Below are 18,950 nucleotides of genomic sequence, written 5' to 3'. Positions count from 1 at the left end.
GTGCAAATCTACCAACAAACAAACATTTTCTGTAGACTTAATAAATGATAGCTATAAAAATGATAGATATATTATGTATATTTCAAATACATATGGTTGTTCCTGCAATTAAGAAAATACAGATTTATATAAAAGCATGGTTGAATTTATAGTCACCTCTGTCATTATGTATTTTCTGCATAAGTGGTTTGATGCCTACATGGTCAACACATACCCCTCTGCATTTCTTAATATTTTAGACTTTTGCAAAAGTCTAAATGTTAAATGGTTAGTATATCCTATATAAAGGTCCTCATACTAGATTGGTAACCTCTGGTCTTTATAATTAATTTGACAATTACTTTTGTGACATCTATTATATTATTTTGTAATTTATCTCTTGTATTTGTATTAACAAAATCCTACTCTGACACCCAGTCATGGGATGGAGTTGAAGGCTATTCTAACAAAATAAGAGACAGGGCTGCTTCTACAATGCTAGATGTGCTACAAATAAAGACTTGGCACAGACTCTTTCTGAGGACCAAATAATTAGTTGAGGGAGGCTCATCTCCAGTAGACTGGTCAGTTGGTGATGATTTTTTTGGTCATGGCATCCCAAGGGACTGTTAAAAATTTTAAGTGGCCATAAACCCCATGTAGCCTTCTTATTCTTCAACTTGGCTGTTGGTATGTTGAGTTCGAGATAACTGTCCAATTGGTGGGAATCTTGCTGGAGAGATGAATTAGATCAAACTTTAAATTATTTCTATAAAAAAAGTTGGTAAATGGAAGAATGACTTACAGACTTTCCTTGGAGAGGCAAATAAAGGAGTCTTGGAGTTAGTTCTATCATGAATTTCAGAGTTATAAGAAATATCACTTAATGGGATATCTAGTTATCTACCAAAGTGTTCATAATAATTATTTGCAAAACAAACAAACAAAAAAACCCACTAGTATTTGCAGCTAATATACCAATTTTAGTTTCAGAAGATGATTGAGAAATTCCATGAAGAATTCAACCAGATTCTCCAAATTAAAACACAATATCATTTCATACTCAATAGCTTTAATTCCTAGATAGAAATAAGTGAGGATGGCAAAAAATGTAATGGAAAATAAAGTATAGGACTAAGGAATGTCAAGATGCCAAAGATATGCATAAAGCACAGGCATCTTTGACCTATGTTTTATTAATGCTTTCTTTGAAAAAAATAATTGATAGGTGCCGGACATGATGAGTCCCAAACAATATCACACAAAATGAGTTGATTATTTTTTAACAGTCAGTAAATAGCCCATTTCTAAATCAGCTATCTTACTGTGTGGTTAGTCCAGTTCTTTTTATGAAAAAAAATCAATATTAATAAAAAAGCTGGATGAATAAAACTGAGAAAAATATGTAGAGGACAATTGAAACCATTTAATATTGACCTACCTAAGTTATTGAGATGATGCGATTGGATGGACAATAAGGTATATAGTCATAGAGTACAAAATCTTTCATTGATAAGTCTAACAAATGTAAATCAATATAACAATATAACAAATAACTCTATCAAATGACTCTAAAATGTCTTTTAGAAAAACTTTAACTTGGAAAATAAAGAGATAGAGACAGTTAAAGAAATCTTGGTGAGAGATTCAATTAAACCAAGTAATCTGAAGCTCATTTAAGGAAGAAAGTAGAAGGATGCCAAAAAAAAAGATGATATATGGAAACAATACAAAAATATTTGAATGATGTTTTCTTTTCCTACCAAAAAGGACAATAGTGCCACCATATTTTGACTCATTACAGGTCTAAACATACCTATGGAAGAGGTAGAAAAAGCACTAGAGAACAGAGAGGAAAACTAGATGGATTAGATCAAGTATAAATGGAAGATATCAATGTTGGATACAACAAAGCTATTAAGACATTGAAGGATATATACAAAAGGTATCTGAAGGAGGTGAGAATATACCAAATGTGGGAAAACATGCATATCAAAAAAAAAGACTGAAAGAATATTGGCTATGAAATTAGAAGCATACTTTTTTCAATGTATATAACATTTTATGAGACTCCTGAATGAGGTTGTTGACAGGTAAGAGGTATTTGTGTTATCCCATACTAGACCATGTCTTTACCATCACACAATTGATTTAAGGAAATAGAGAAGACAAGATCTAACTGCATTGATTGTTGGTTATGTTAAAAACATGGATTTGTTGGCACAAAATAGTCTCTCTTCTAACAATATATCTCCCCTTTTTGTAATCTATAAAAGATATTCTTTGATTGTATCCTATATCCTTTTGCCTCAGTTTATTCATTCAGAATTCTCCCCTATTCTGAGAGCAGACAATTAGGATGTTAGCTCTTCTTCTATATACAGTGGGTTTTTAACCAATCCTGGGTGTCTTGCATGGAGAAGCAGATATGGCCCCTAATTGGTAAAGTGAATGCTGTGTGTGATGGGACACTGTGTACATTAAGGGATTTATTGAGTTGCTGCCACAGCTTCTTTTGACAAAGATACTTGGAGTTCCATACCCACTCTTCAGGACAGACATGTAGAGAGAGATAATATCAGACATGTATAGCTCTTCAACATGTCCCAGATTTTGAGTTTGGCCCTCAAAGAGATCAATAAAATGGACCTCCTTGGGTAAGAGTGGACCTTCTTCCCTGAGTTGATCTGATAAGAAATATTTGAAAGGAGCAAGCAGAAGAATTCTAGTTCAACATTCTTCTTGGAAACTGAAGAAAAGAATACCCAGACTCATGGCACTAGGACCTTCCTGTCCTCTCTCCTTGCCTACCCCAATTATTATGTTGGCAGAGTAGGCACTATCTTTGACTTTCTTCCTCTCCGTTGATGTAGGCCAGGCTTTAGATCTAATCTGTACCTGATACCCACAAGATACATCTGTGCATTTAGACAACCCATGTGGACATAAATTTATTACATATATAACAACTGTCATTTCTTCTGTAAGGTAAAAATCTTAAAGGCAGAGGAAATTTCTTATTCATGTCTGTGTTCCCAGGGCCTAACACAAACATATGGTTGGCATATTTTTTGAATTAACTAGAATTAAACTTAAAATATTATACTTGTATATTTTGTAGGTCTGTCTATTCTTACTGAAGTTAAACTCTCTTATTGATTTTGTTTTATCTGCATCTATCTATCTATCTATGTACCTACCCATATACACAGAGAGTAATAGAGAGGTTGCATTACTTCAAATGTTACTGATACTGGAAGTTCTAGAAGTCATTACAATAAGTTGATTTTGAAATCAACAGTATATATTCATCCTTAATAATTAAAGGTTTTAATAACCTGACTGAGAATACATTTTATTGAGAAAGGAACAAATTACTGAACTAAGAACAATATTGGCATTAAGTGTTAAAAAAAAGAAACCTACCACCTCAGTTGCTAATTTTTCTGTGAAATATAAGATTTATTGTGTTCAGTTCAATTAAGGTAAAGATATTCAAGTGTCAAAACAATTTGCCCACTGTAAATAGGCACTCTTCAAAAATGCACACCATTTCTCCCAACAATTGGGGGGAGGGGACCTGCTACATGGGATCATGATTCTAAAAGGAGCAATAAAAATAAACACAGCTGTTGCTGCCAACTTGCTTTGGCTCTCCACTAGCATTCAATAGACTGATAATGGCTTGTTTTTACAAGACAGACTGTGAGAAATGTCTTGATCATGGCAATGGCATGATAGCTGCAGCAAACTTATACTGAATTTCTGAAAATATTTCTAAAAGACCAGGTTCCATGGATGGAGAGGCTTTGTATGTAGGAAAGAAAATGGAAGTTGAGTGCAACTGGTTGCCTCTCATTTTTGCCAAATTTACTATACTGTATGCTCCATTGCAAATGACTTAGTTTTATCTGCAGTATAAAAATATAATGTAGTACACCGTGGTGCATAAGATTAAAAACAACAATAACAACTGTGAATCAGCCCTGACAGGGATAATATAGATTTACATTGGCAAAGTAAGCATGGTGAGTCTTTCTGACATCAGAAACATTGAGAGATTTATTTTCAAAAGAGTGTAGGCCATCCATTGCTTTGTAAAGCACACATCCAGTGGTAATCAGGAGAAGTGAATGACATCCAAACTTTTTTGCTTTTTTCCATTTTCTTCCTCACACTGAACAGGAAATGAAGTTTTAATATCAACTGCACTGCCTTTTGCTAATCCTGTTTCGTTCATTACCTGCGGTAATGAGCTAATTAAGGGAAAAAATAAATTAGACAACCTTGTCTGTCTGACAGAGATTGTAAACCCACAGGGCTGGAACCGTATGATCTTTATGTCAGGTATAGCAATAAATACACAGGAGAGTGCATGTCAATAAACAATAGTAACAAAGCTAGCATGCCCTTTCTAGAGACGTCCTTTACCCCATTTCTTTGCACTCTGTAACTGATATATTTTCAGCTCTTTTATCACTGTAAAGCATAGTGAGCAAAATGCCACCTGCTTTATCAGTGTTGCAAAGCCCTGGCATCCACTTCCCATGGACGCACAGGGGGATTTATGATCAATGTTCACATTTCTAACCCCTCCCTTTCTCAGATTGCTCTGAGAAACCACCTGCTCTGCAAAATCAGCATCGGCTAACATTGCATTTTCATTATACTCACTTAATCCTGTGCCACCATTTTCATTTAAGTAAAGATAGTCTTGTTACTTATCCTCTGAAGAATAATCTCTCCCTAGTACTGAAATGACAAATGCCTCCCCATTAGATGATACTCAAGGAATGTTTCAAACTATGACTGGTTATTTGAATAATATTGTAATTAAATAACTATAGGCCAGTTTTAGAGATATAGACAACAATTTAACCTTTCTTTGGAGTTTTTATAAGTGAAAAATTCAATAACATTTGAGGGGGGAAGTAATCTGGATCTCTGATTTCATCAGGGAAGGAAATGCATAGTATGAAAACTCCCTCTACCAATACAGATCAGTAATTGCTCTATAACTTATAGCCTTAGGGGCTATACCTGGGGGCTAACAAGTTAAATGATTTGCCCAGGGTCCCATGGGCCATTTGTAACAGAGTCAGAAACCAGGTCTTCCTGACTCTGAGGCCAGGTGTTTTTGCTCTGTGTTATGCTCCCTTTCAAAACATATCACCAAAGAAAATAAAAATGTCCTGAATTTTGAGTACAATGATATGCTCACTCTAGTATCCAAAAAGTCAACCATTTAAAACCTCACTCAATGTAATATAAAAAACAACTGGAAGTAGCAATACAAACTATAACAGTTTAAAAAATAAGAAATATTTTACTTATTTAAAAAAAATTTTAAAAATTAAACCCAGCTGTTTTTCAGGCTCCAGGTTTCTTCTCCTCTACCTACATTCTTCTTTTCTTCTTGATCCTATCTATGCCTAAGGCTTCGATGATCACCTCAATGCTAATGAATCTCTCTATGATCATACTGAGTCCCTGATCTCCAGACCCAGATATCCAAGAAGTTATACCTACCTGCATAGCTTGCTGGAGCTGCCAACAGCATGTCCTGCCCCACCTGCAATTAATCATTTCACCCAAACCAATATGTCTTCCTGACTTTTCTGCGAAACTTCCACTCATTGAACTTTAGTACTAGATGAGACTTTATAGATCGTCTAGTCCAAATATTTCATTTTATAGGGGAGGAAACTGAGGCCCTAGGTAGAATGACTTGCCCAAAATCACTCAGCTTCTACTAAGTAACATCTCCTTAACTTCACTTTAAGTATCCTGGCTCCAATACCAATAAACCACACAACCTTGTCATTCAAAAGAAAGAGAAGTGGGAAGACAGTAAGCATTTATACAGCATGTATTGTATTCCAGGTACTGTGCTAAACACTTTACAGATATAATCTCATTTGATCCTTACAAAAACCTTGGTAAGAAAGTGCTGTTATTTCAAATACAAGACTCAAGTGGAACATGAAGAGGTAAACAGGAAAGAGAAATCATAAGAGACTTATTAAGGTTGAACTCTTTGGATTCCTGCATGGAAAGATGATATTTATAACTCATGAGACCTTTGTCAGTATTAGGGTAGTTGGAGGTGGAAAAATTATATGTATGTAGATAGATAGATAGATAGATAGATAGATAGATAGATAGATAGATAGAGGGCACAGGGTGAGTTGGAGATTAAGGGGTCATATCTGGAGAATAAAATTAAGGGATGAGAGAGGATTATACTAGGAGAAGAATAAAGGGAGAGGTAGAACAGGGTAAATTATCTCACAGAAAACAAACAGAAAAGAAAAGGCTCTTACGGTGGAGGGGAAACGGGGGAAGATGAGAGGGAATGAGTGAATCTTATTCTCATAGGATTTGACTTAAGAAGGGAATAACACACATTCAATTGGGTATGGAAATCTGTCTTAACCTACAGGAAAATGGGGGGCGGGACAAGAAAGCAGGGAGATGATAGAGAGGAGGGCCGATTGGGAAAGGAGGTAATCATAAGCAAATACTTCTGAAGAGGGACAGAGTCAAAAGAAAGAATAGAATAAATGGGGGGGCAGGATAAGATTATGGGAAATAGAGTTAGTTTTTCACAACATGTCTACTATGGAAGTGTTTTGCATAACTGTACATGTATAACCTATATTTAGTTGCTTGCCTTTTCAATGAGGGTGGGTGGGGAGGGCCAAAGAGAGAAAATTTGGAACCCAAAGTTTTAAAAACACATGTTTTAAAAAAATGTTTCTACATGCAACTGGGAAATATGAAATACAGGAAATGGGGTACAGAAGTCTATCGTGCCCTACAGGAAAATAGAAGGGGAAGGGGATGGGGGGGGAGAGATAGAAGAGAGGGCAGAGTAGGGGAAGGGATATTCAGAATGCATGCCATTTTGGGGTGGGGGAGAGGCAAGATGGGGTGAAAATATGGAGTTCAAAATCTTGTGGAAGTAAATATTGAAAAATAAAAATAAATAATTTTTTTTAAAAAGTGTTGTTATTATCTCCATTTTACATTTGAGGAAACTGAGGCAAATGGAAGTTAAATAACTTGACCAAGGTCACACAGCCAGTAAATATCTGAGGCTAGATTTAAATTCAGGTCTTCCTGACTCCATGACCAGCTATCTGCTGTTAGCAATTCCCTGCCCTACAAAGTTCTCTGCAACCTGTGACTCTTTTAAAAATTTCATAGCCTTACATTATAATATTCCCTTTCATACACCCCGTGTCCCAGAAACAGATTTTTCAACACTCTCTAAACACTTCTTATCTCCAATACTGTGCTCACATCCTTATTTATACCGTAAGTGCTTTCTCCTTAACTGTACCCATATATATCTTTTAAGTCCCAGCTCAAATGATACTTTCCTCTTTAAAACCATACTTAAGCCCCACATTCCATATAATATATTATTTCTCCTCCCTCTGAATTCTCATAGCACTTTGTACATCCCATGCACTTACCTAATTCTACTGGGTTCGTGTTTACTTTAGCATATGTTAGAAATTTCTGACTCGAGTATGTGTCTTGAGAACAGGTATCACATAGTATTTATGTATATTTCTAAAGAGTTGTACGGTGAAGGACTTGTCTAGCTAGTAAAGGCAGTGGAATAGTAGATAAAATTCCCTGTTGCCCTGGTAGCCACAAAATATCAAAACAACCAGAAAAGGGCTTCTAGTGTGCAGGGTAGGCCATTTATGAAATATTTACCTAAAGACACATATAGGCATTCAACAGAATGATAAGATGAAGAAGAGGGTGGGAAACAACTCCACACTGCACGGATGTGCTCACAGACCCATCAAAATATCAAGACATTACTCATATTATTGGATGTTAAGTCAGATAATCTGGGGTCAAATCCTGCTTTAGCCACTTCCGACATGTATCAGCTTGGACAAACCACTGCTTGCCCAGGTCTCTGTTTCATCATCTGTTGATAGTACTAGACTAGATGATCTCTAAGGCTCCCGTCCAGTTCTAAATCCATCATCAATGATGTCTTCACTGAGGTACATTGTAGTCTCCTCCTGCCTTTAGCACCTTCTTTGCATCCCCACCAAAAAAAAAAAAACCAGGTGGACAAGCCTTTTAATTGAACATAGAAAGTGATCAATAAATATTTACTGATTTGAATCACTTTTCCTGCTTTATTATATAATTGAATCCATTAATAATTCTAAAAACAAACACACACACACACACATACACCCAAACCCTTTTATTTGTTTAAAAGTCTATGGGAGGAAAGACAATATATGACATGGATGTTTAAACATAAAATTATTTTTGAACAAGGGACTTCATATTTAATACTACTGGAAGCAGCAAAGTCTAATGACTATGTACCACCTCTCTCTATTAATGCTACCTTTTCATGTTTCCCTTCCTGACTTTTTTCCCTTGTCTCTTTACCAGAGATTTTTACCTCTCAATGGCTTGATTTGCTCTGATGACCTCAATCAAAAGGCAATTACCCAGTGAGGGTGGAAGGTAATTATTCCCATCAAGGAGAGATTGAATGCACCTGAATAGACAGCTGCAGTTCTTTTAGGGATGACATTATTACTACAGAAATTGTCTCTGGAAATTCATGATGCATGTCAAATTTATGAAAAAATTGTTGATTTATTTGCAGGACAATTATTCTCCATACTTGACTAAAAAAAAAAATTAAGAAAAGGATGAAAGGAAACTGCTTTAGGAGGAAGGAAAAATGAACTCAAATCTCTAATTCAGAAATCAACAAATAAACCCCAAAAGGAAATCTGTCTACCTCTATTTACTTTAATTTCACTGAATCAAGACCATATTATTAACATATGAAAGATATAGCTCTCAATTGTCTGAAGTACTTGATGTATCATGAATGATAGAAAAGAAAAATTCAATTATAGAAATTAGAAATTATTCACATTCCTCAAAAGAGTATGCAGGTGCATTCCATTTAATAGAAGCATATTATCCCAATTTATTGGATCCTGAATCAAGTAACATATCTATTTTTTATGAAAGATTCAAAAGCCATTGCCACCTCCATGAATGTTCTAGGTCAGGGGTGGGGAACCTGTGGCCTCTAGGTCCTCAAGTGTGGCCAAACTTCAGTGAAGTTTGAATTCAGTGAAAGGTCTGCATTTGAGGACCTAGTGGACCATGTGTGGCCTTAAGGTGGCAGGTTCCCCATCCCTGTTCTAGGTAGTTTTCCATCTCCTTCCTGTTACAAATGCTCGTACTATTACCACTTTTTGAGCTGATGCCTGCAACTTCTGGAAGACCCAGAACTTTGGCCACTCCTCTCATTTGCCTTTATCTGGAACCAAGTTGCCCTATCACCACTTCTGCATATTTTAACAGTATTATACATTACCTGCTCATACATCCATGGACAGCACAGTTAGTTATGCAGAAAGGCTACTTGTGTAATGGTCTTAGGTATCTTTCCTGAAGAAAGGAACTAACTGTCATCTTCTGGCAATGAGGCAAGAAGAAAGAGAGTGTAAGATGCTAGAGTGGAGAGAAAGTGACACTGTGGAAGAGGAGTATTGATTTTCATCCTGTTGAAGTTGGGACTCTGCTTGTGAGAGTTGGATTGTGATAATAATGCAATAGTACATAAATGATCTCTCTGATACTAGGAAAATTATGGGAGGGTCAGAAAATATTTCAGATGTTCCATGATAGTAGCAGAAGTATCTGTCTGCCTACTCTAATTTCATGTAAAAAAAATGGCAACTCCAAGGACCAGTCTGAATACATCAGCCACCTATTCCTCTTTCCTCTCTTTAGGTACCATAATCTAGTGGACAGAACAGTTGAATGAGCATCGAAAGATCTGCATCCAATACCTGCTTATTAGTTATGCATCCTTAGTTTCCTCATGTATAAAACAAGAGATGATACTTGTATTTCTTACTTAGAGAGTTGTGCTGAAAGTGCTAAGTAAATGAGAAATATTATTATTATTTATTCATCTGTAGTATATTTCAGAATGCACAATAATGAAAAAAGGATTAAATGTTTTGCTGTTAGTTTTAATTTCATCATTCTGTAAATAAATAATTTTCTATGGAACAATTTCTTTGTTTTTATAATGTAAGCTAATAGGAAACTTCTTATTTATATGAATTCATATAATATTGAATCTTTGTAAATACCATAATAACTAATGCCATGTAGATTCTACATTCTCAGGTATGTCTCAGGTATGTCACAAATAAGATAGCATGTAGAAGCCATTCTTATACAGGGATGGGATGGAGTAAATGGCCTCTGGGGCCCCTTCCAAATAAGTGATTTTGTCATGCTGTTTCCCATTTCTTTGGTATTGTTAAATAATTTCAAAGACACTATTTCCAGAATGAGAACAGAAGAAATATTGGTTAACTGACCATTGACTAATTTTATTTTCTTCAGATGTTTGAGTTAAAGTTGCATTACTGCAGTGATTGCAAAAGAGGTTCCAGAAAAAAAAAATTAATCTGAAATAGTTGTAAGCCAGGAATTGTTTCTAGAAATCAAGGGGACTCAGGTTGTATAATAAGTATAGAATGAGGGACAAAACTGTAATGAAGTCATGTCATATGGTATCAAGAGCTAAACGCATATGGACCAAAGGAACAGTTCTATGACTTGATCATTTAACTCAATATCATAGGGGTTTTGTGTGTGTGTGTGTGTGTGTGTGTGTGTGTCTGTGTGTGTGTGTGTGTGTGTGTGTGTGTGTGTGTGTGTGTGTTTGTGTTCTGGCTGAATTATGAATGGGGACCTCCTGGAGTGCATGTCTCTCTGTTAATATAGATTTTCATTTTCTCTACAACTTGTGGAGTGATTCCTGAGATGATGAGAGTTTGAGTGATTTGCCCAGGGTCACAAAATCAGTACATATTAGTAGTAGGACAAGAATTAAGTTTTCCTGACTCTGAGGCAATTTCTCTCTTGATTAAGCCAGGATGCCTTCAACCAAAATGAGGAAACCATTATTATTTTGTGTTGCTTATATCTGAGTCATAATCTCATAAACACAAGTCCTGGTCTGTCACTTCTGAGGAGACTTGATGTGGAATTCATAGTTATGAGGTCATATGCAAGTACTTCGATAAATTATAATTTGAAAATATATGCCTACACTTTGTTTCTTAAGAATAAGCCAAAAATACTAAATTGTCTGTAACTCCATTATAACCACCTTTGTAATTGTAAATATGTAAACAGTAGCTCCGCTGAAGTCATAAAGTCATATATTATTGCCTCATTGTGGAATGACAGTGACCCTATGTTCTCAAAGACTATTCCAGTGGAGCCTAAATTCTGGTAGGTCTTATGCAGATAAAAGGGCTCCAAATATAGGTCTTGAGATATACTCTGAGCCAGTCATCCAAGGACTAGAATAGGCAAGTACTAAAAGTAAGAGATGAGTTAATAGTTTTTCAACCATAATTTATGAAGATTATCTACTAAAATGAAAAGTAGTTGCAGACTACATTAATGAACAGAATATCATATGCACACCAATGTGATCACAGATCTCTAAAAGCATAGAAGCAAGTAAATAACTCCAAATGTGTCCCAAACAGAATTGTTCTTAACCTTCATGGCCCTGGTTGGATCACATTCCTTCACAGAGTTTTCTATGAAGCTATTTACTTTTGCTGGAAAAATACTTTGAACCATGAAATAGATTTTGGGACATGAGATGAATGAGGAATTCTGTGATTGTCAATTAGGGGGAAAATGACATAAAGGTATAAGGTAAAGTAAATGTGAAAGAGAAGGCAGAGAATAAAAACAGACTATATCACCAAATTAATAATTTTCCCTATATGCCGTAAGTAAAGGACACTATCAAAAACTGGGCATGCTATGTGTCATTCATTAGCTACATTCCATATAACTTTTGCTTAGTACTGTCCCTAATTTCAATGGCTGTCAGGCTCTGTATTTAACACTTCCAAACCTAATAAGCTAAAACAACCAATTAGAACTCAGCACAGTATGAGTTCAACATCCGTTCGTCGTTTGTTAGAGGAGGAAATAGACCCAACTATTTATCCTATATATCAGAGATGAGTATATAGCATTTTCTCAAAGAGAAAATTAATAGAAAATGGTTTTATAAAAATAATAGTTTCTTTTGAATGCCCTATAATAATAACTCACATTTATATAGCACACTAAGCATTGCAAAACATTTTCCTCTCAACAGCCCTATGAGGGAGACAGCATAAATCTCATGCCGATATTACGGACGTGGAACTGAGGCTTTTAAAAGATTAAATTAATCGTCCAGTCACATACTGAATAAATATATCTGAGTTAGGCTTTGAACCCAGGACTTCTGACCCCAAGTACAATCCACTTTCAACTGTCATATTGTCTCCTATGTTTTAGTGCACACACACAAACTTTTATGAACAGTTTAATTAAAATAAATAACTGTACATTTAGAAGCTATTTATCTTTAGTCGTATTGTTGTTCCACAAAGTTCTTGGACCCATAGTCAGCAGTAACAGATTTACACACTACTTAGAGATATATTATTTCTCAATAAAAACCAGTTAAGTTAAAACAAAACCATACATTACAAAGCATTAAAAACAAACCTTTTTTTTTAAATGAACAGAAACCTTGAGGTACAATTAAAGAATGGTTTTCCTATTACCTATACTGATAGTTCAAGGTTGGACCTATAGGAACAAACAGACTGTATAGAGAACTCAGTTAAAAGAAAGGGAAAAATGAAATAAAGAAACAGCAATTTTTGCTCACCATAAGAAATATTCATTTTGATAGAATTTTAAAATTTTCTAACCAGTTACTTTTACATTGGAGAGACTCATTCTAATAAACGGGCAGCTAGGTGGTGTAGTGGATAGAGTGCCTGGTCTGATATCAGGAAGATCTGACTCCAATCTGGCCTCAGACAGTTTTTTTAGTTATATGACCCTGGGCAAGTCATTAATATGTTTGCCTCAGTTTCTTCATCTGCAAAATGCTACATTAATAGCAGCTATCTCCCAGGTGTGTCCTTAGTAACTAGTACAGTACCTGGAATATAATGGGCATTTATTTAATAAAGGTAGATTTTGAACTAATAGGGGAAATTCTCAGCTCATTGACAAAAGATACAAAGTCAATATAAGTCAATACAAAGTGAACTACAAGTTGAAACCATCGACCAGATGGACTGCAAGAGGAAATTCATATTTGATATAGGGTCTGGCCCTGTGATTTTACTGGTATTCTCTAAAGAGAGAATTCTCAGATGAGGAAACTCCCTCTAGCAAAGCAGACTAGCACTTTCTTTATTATTTATAATTTTAGAGAGTTATCTACAGCATGGAGCAGATAAGCCATTTGCCTTGTGTCCCACAGAGAGTATATTTTAGAAGTGGAACCCAAGGTCTTAGGTCAACATCTTACGTCTGTCCTCCACACCAGGGAGGTCAAACTCCAACAGAAACAGAGGCCATTCAACCATGCATAAGACTCCTTACAGATTGCATATTAACTTATAAAAGCACAATATTAATATTATCTATATTTTATTATATTTTTACTTACTCTGTAAAATATTTCCCAATTACATTTAATCTGGTTTGGGCCAGTTAGGAGTCTTGTAGCCACATAAAGTTTATGGGCCATGGGACTACGTGTTTAACTCCTCTGCTCTACACCATGAAATTATAAACACATTTAGTCTATCAACAATATTCTTCATATAGTAAAAGAGTATTAGCAATAATCAAAAACATAAAATGATTGTTACTGAAAAGAGGATGTCAATAGATTACTAATCAATCCCTGTACTAAGCCCAGAGGAACTTAGTGTGTGATTGATCACCAGAGAAATGTAGTAGAACCAAGAAACATATTTCAGTTCATCAAGAAAAGGGGGAGGCACAGGAAAGAGAGGAAGAGTCCTAAAGTTTCTAGGTTTTGACTGCCATAGAGAGAAGTGGGCTAGAATAAAATCAAAAGGTGCATGTATACATATAAAAATACATTTACATATATATACATGCATATGTATGTATAATGTCTTTTAATTTTCCTTTTTTCCCCTTCAGTAGGGGTTTATGCACTATGAAGCAGAATCTAAACAGAAAGATCATGCATTGCAGCAAGGGCTCTATAAATATAACTAATTAGCACTGACATACTTGGGGTCAACCCAGTTCCATTTCAGGTATATGTATCAATTTGCTGAGTCAACATAAGATCTAGTTATTTGTATTTAATTTGTTTTCTTGCCTGACAGTCTAGTTTTGAGCTGACCATAAATTCGATCCCAGATATGTTTTGACTTGTTATTTATACATAACCAACAATATGTTTCCTCTCTTTGAAAAGTATTTGCTTTGACACACAAGTTCAAATTATGTGTAAGTACTACATTTTTTTCTGTGCAAGTTGCTTACTCTTCACTCTATTTAGCCCATACTTTGACCAACTGTAATAATCTTTTTGTATGAGATTTACTGGGAGTAGAGACACTTAATAGAATGCATAACAAAGATCTATGAGGAAAAAATGGTTTACTGGCTCTTTTGTCCTTGCCACTTTCCATGCCAGTATAATGTCTCATAGCACTATTTAACCTTTGTTCCACACGCATATTTGTGAATAAAATATTTTATGCTTTTGCATGACAGTACAGCTGTATTCTGAACTTTCTTCTCCACACCCCCATTTAATTTTATCCCTTCTCTATTAGAGCTTTCCTGCTTTAACCATTTTTCTCAAGATGCCTTGGTGCAAATTAATTTACAGACAAAGAAGTGACAGAAGCAGATGCTGCTATAATTTCTGAGTTCTCACTTTATAAAGCAGTGAAATAAAAGGTTAACAAGGAGCAAACAGGTATGCTTTATCTCTGGCTTTTGAATCAATCTGCTACTGCAAGACATGCTACACTAATTCACAAGGCCAACTATTCAATTTGTTGGTATACTGCTACTCTACTTATTTTAGCTTACAACTTAGCTGTTTATAGTTAACTTACATTGCACTGATTAGTTATTGATAATCTTCTAATTCAATTCTGAATTTTTAAATTAGTCCACAGAATGATGACCTGAAGATAAAGAAGCTGGTTATCACAGAAGCACAACTTTTTAATATTGATAATTTCCCAGCGATGCTGTATGACTGCAAGGATGGAAGAAGGCAACTCAACTTCAGGTTGCTGAAGGAAGTCTTACTTCTTGACACTGGAAGCAACTCGAAACTTGAAGAAGGCACCAAAGAAGAATGAAGAAGGCTGTGGCTCTTTTGCTCTCGCCAAGTCTCACTCTCCCCTCATGCAAGGCAAGACATCCATCTCCACCAATGAGGAGAGAATCTTATGGCATTGGTCTTTGTGACTAGAATTATGACTAGAAAAGGAGGTGGGCTGGCCCTTTAGTAAGAGAGCAAGTTAACAAATAAATGAGGACTGGACTCATTGGTATTCACAAATTGTTGAAAGAACCAGAAGAAGGCATCTAATCCCTGGGACACATTCTATTTGAAAGAATTCGAGAAAAAGCAAGGATAAGAGTCACTTAGAATTGGTGTGGAAAGGCTGTGATCAGCAGCAATGGAGCAAGGGCACACAGAGAGGAAGAAAGAGAGGAAGAAGAAGTTTAACTATTCTAACACAAACAAGGTTAAGGCTTTTCTTCCTTTCAGGAAGTCTTTACATGTCAACTAATTAGTTGATAATTGGTTACTAATTAGTCAACTAATTTGGTAACATAATAGTCTAGGAAATCCAAGTTCTGGTCTTAATTTTCCATCTGTTTCAGATATTAAACACCTTCTGTTTCCTAATTGAACAAAAGGACACAATATATTTTTCAGAGCCATCTATTATTATGTGGATTTGTAAAACTAAAACATTATCTTTAAAAATGTATTTTCCTAATAAATATTTATTTTTCAAAACAAACAGCCAGTAGGTTTTTTTGTTTTTGTTTTTGTTTTTAGTAACCTGAATCTGTATTGAATGGACATTTATGCCATGCATTATTCAAAGCATAGTAGACTCTGTTCCAAATTCCTTTATATACACTGATCTATAGATCTTTGTGGTTGTTTGTGTGTGCACTCCTGTGTGTGTGTGTGTGTGTGTGTGAGTGTGTGTGTGTTAACCAAACATGACTTTAAATTGCAAAACATAAATTTAAATAGTAAGCTATTGGGACTTGTAAATCCATCAATAATCATCAAAATCCTAACCTTAACAGAAAAAGCCATTATTTACTACTATGACTTCACAAACCTATCTTGATAATCAGCTAGACTTGGGGAATTTTCAGGGCTAAGACAAGTATTGGCTAAAGAAATCCCCAGGGTTCTTTCTCATGCTCACTGAAGTAGAACTAAGTCTTGGGGCAGTCAGTAGTGATGTGGATCAGACATCTATCACCTCTCCAACCCACCACCCTTTCCCTATGGCTTTCTTTCCTCTCTTGTACTGGATTTTGGAGGAATGAATTCACTTAATTTTAAGTTGCTTTTAGTAGTACAATAAAATTACAATATCAAAAAGCATTAAGTTGCAAGACAATGAAATGTTTCAAGCTAGTAACAAAAGATATTATAAATATAAATATTTGTTGCTTGATAGATTGCCAAGTGATAAGATTTATTCACTCCTTCATTTGGAGGTTTGATTCTGGATTTCATAGATTCTTCCCAATGTGAGAATTTAATATCTATCCTGGATTCTTCTTTCTTCCTCCCTCCCTTCCTTCCTTCCTTCCTTCCTTCCTTTCTTTCTTTCTTTCTTTCTTTCTTTCTTTCTTTCTTTCTTTCTTTCTTTCTTTCTTTCTTTCTTTCTTTCTCTCTTTCTCTCTCTCTCTCTTTCTCTCTCTCTCTTTCTCTCTCTCTTTCTTTCTTTCTTTCTTTCTTTCTTTCTTTCTTTCTTTCTTTCTTTCTTTCTTTCTTTCTTTCTGTCTTTCTTTCTGTCTTTCTTTTTTCTTCCCTCCCTCCTCTTTTCTTTCTATACTACTTCACTTGGTGTTGTCATCACCTCCCATGGATTTAATTATAAAATCTATGCTGATGATTCTCAAATCTACCTTTCCTGCCTCAATCATTCTGCCGACTTTCAATCTCACATTTTCAACTACCTTTCAGACATCTTGAATCAAACGCCAGTAGACATCTCAATCTCCATATGTCCAGAATGTAATTCATTATCTTTTCCCCTAAACTCTCCTCCCCCACATCATCCCCTCCTACTTCTCTATTACTGTAAAGGGCAATGCCATCCTCCCAGTACCACAGGCTCATAGCCTAGGAGTCATCCTGGACTCCTCACATTCCTCTCACTACCTGGCATCCAAGCTATTGCCAAGGCCTACCGATTTCCCCTTTGCACTAACTCTCTAATATGTTGCTTTCTCTTCTCTAACACTGCCATCATCCTCCCTCAATGCCTCATGCCTTTATTACAATAGCCTGCTGGTGGGTCGGTGTCTGAAGTCTCTCCCCATCCCAACCCATTGTCCATTTAGCCACAAAAGTGATTTTCCTAAAACTCAGGTACAATCATGTTACCCTCCTGCTAAGTAAACTTCAGTGACTTTGTATTGCCTCCAGGAGCAAATCAAAATACTCTGTTTGACATTCACAGCCCTTCGTAAACTTGGTCCCTCCTACTTTTACAATCTTCTTACACCTAATTTTCCAACAAGTACTTTTCCATCCAGTGACACTGGAATCCTGGCTGTAACACGAACAAGATACTCTATCTCTGGGTTCTAGGAATTTTCTCCAGTTGTCCCCCAACCCTGAAACACTCTCCCTCTTCTGCTCCAACTAGTGATCTCCCCAACTTCCTTTAAGTCCTGATTAAAATCCCACCTTCTCCTGGAAGGCTCCCCTAATCTCTCAGTTCCTGTGTTTCCCTTCTTTGAATTATTTCTTATTTATCCTGCATGTAGCTTGCTTCATATATGTTTGTTTGCATGTTGTCTCCTCCATTAGATTGTAAGTGTCTTCAAGGCAGGGACTATCTTTTGCCTCTTTTCATTTCTCCAGAATTTAGCACAGTGCCTGGCGTATAAAAGGTACTTTATAAGTGTCTATTGATTGTACTTAAGCAATCTCCATATCTGCACCAACAAACACAGCATTGGCTGTTTCTGTTAACTTTTAGCTTTCCATACTCCTTTTATTTTTAAACTTAGAGGCTCTAACCTGTAAAAAAAAATAGCTCATCTAGGATCAATATATATGACTCAAGGACTTTGTCTACTGATAGTCTTCCTCTGTTTCTTTTCATATTTTGTGAATACCAGCGCAGCCTCAGTTTTCTTATCTGATAACCTTCATTCACATTGTAAGACAAAGCCAAATTCTTATCTGATTATACACATTCTTAATAATGTTTTTTAGGCAACTTCTCATCTCGCTGGTAATATCTGGTTTACTTATACCCAATCTGCATTTTCTCACTGTCCTTTGAATCACTTGTAAATTGGATTCTTCTGAGATCATTCTGTTTCACTATTTGAATTTGTGATTGAAACATCACAAGGAGAACACTGTTGTTAAAAAGGTGGACTTTCACATCACTGAAAAGCTTGTTGTCAGAGTTGGTGAGGTCCATGTGTTCCCATTAGTAGATGACATTTTGCTGACTTCACCAATTTTGAGAATATTATAAGACCTCTTCAACACTCCAACAAAATAGTCCTAGCAATACACCCCCCCCCAATATTGTATGCCACAAAGAGTCTCATATTCAGTTGAATGGATGGACAGCCCATCGAAGATGGACAATGAGCAAGGCCCAGAACCAAATAGAGAAAGAGAATCACTAGATATCAGATCCCACTCGGGAAATTGTGCAGGGCTTTCAATGATCCCAGGTCCTTGACATCTAGAAATCAAGTGGCCTATCTGGTTGTCTTCTCTTAGTGGGGTTTGTACTTAGATAACCTCTAAGTTTAGGATATCA

General features: G+C 35.8%; 1 protein-coding gene and 1 long non-coding RNA gene across 4 annotated transcripts in view; one reads left to right on the top strand and one right to left on the bottom strand.

The window, feature by feature from the left end:
* LOC110214972 (uncharacterized) overlaps positions 1 to 15,339 on the top strand; it is a 40,124-nt gene extending 24,785 nt beyond the window's left edge. The window contains exon 3 of the long non-coding RNA XR_002326404.2: positions 15,059 to 15,339. This is a non-coding gene — a long non-coding RNA (uncharacterized LOC110214972). The remainder of the gene's footprint in view (positions 1 to 15,058) is intronic.
* Positions 1 to 18,950, bottom strand: part of CNTN5 (contactin 5) — a 1,537,434-nt gene that overhangs the window by 970,637 nt on the left and 547,847 nt on the right. The gene's annotated exons all lie outside the window — the stretch shown is intronic.

This window comes from Phascolarctos cinereus, unplaced genomic scaffold (genome assembly GCF_003287225.1).
Source record: "Phascolarctos cinereus isolate Bilbo 61053 unplaced genomic scaffold, phaCin_HiC Scaffold_726;HRSCAF=1367, whole genome shotgun sequence".
Classification (NCBI taxonomy): domain Eukaryota; kingdom Metazoa; phylum Chordata; class Mammalia; order Diprotodontia; family Phascolarctidae; genus Phascolarctos; species Phascolarctos cinereus.
This window is presented reverse-complemented; position numbering and strand designations above follow the sequence as displayed.